Here is a 528-nt window from a genome sequence, read left to right as displayed (position 1 = left end):
AAATAAATAAACGTTGAAAAAAAATTTTTTTTAAAAATAAAAAAAAAAAAAAAAAAAAAAAAGATCAGAAAGGCTATTTCAGCAACTCCTGAACACAAATAAAGCTCTCCCTAGTGGTTAGAGAAGAAAACGATTGAATCCTCTTAAATGCTATGTTTTCTAACCACTTGAGATTATCCTATACATCGAATATTATCATTTTATTTTCTCTAAAATTACAGTTTAAGACAAACGGCTCTTAACGTTAAACTGATTGTTCTAACTACAATTTTATCTCATTATCATTTGTTTAATAATACTAGTGAATTAGTCATTATATACTCTTATCTTGACAAATAAAGCCCATGCTCTAAAATCATAATTATCTTATTTGAGTTTTTCAAAGTCTGTGTCAGTAATTCCTCAACCACTTATTCCACAAATACATGGTAAACATAAAAAAAGAACAAAAATTATTCATTTGTGTCATATTTTTTCTCTCTACTATTACCTTTTGTTCAAGACACTTTTTTTTTTTTTTTTTTTTTT

The 528-nt window shown here is 25.0% G+C and overlaps 1 protein-coding gene across 3 annotated transcripts in view; it reads left to right on the top strand.

Annotated features, from left to right (window-relative positions):
- CD160 (CD160 molecule) overlaps positions 1-528 on the top strand; it is a 19,578-nt gene that overhangs the window by 15,266 nt on the left and 3,784 nt on the right. The gene's annotated exons all lie outside the window — the stretch shown is intronic.

This window comes from Herpailurus yagouaroundi, unplaced genomic scaffold (genome assembly GCF_014898765.1).
Source record: "Herpailurus yagouaroundi ecotype Mexico unplaced genomic scaffold, PumYag 322, whole genome shotgun sequence".
Taxonomy (NCBI): domain Eukaryota; kingdom Metazoa; phylum Chordata; class Mammalia; order Carnivora; family Felidae; genus Herpailurus; species Herpailurus yagouaroundi.
This window is presented reverse-complemented; position numbering and strand designations above follow the sequence as displayed.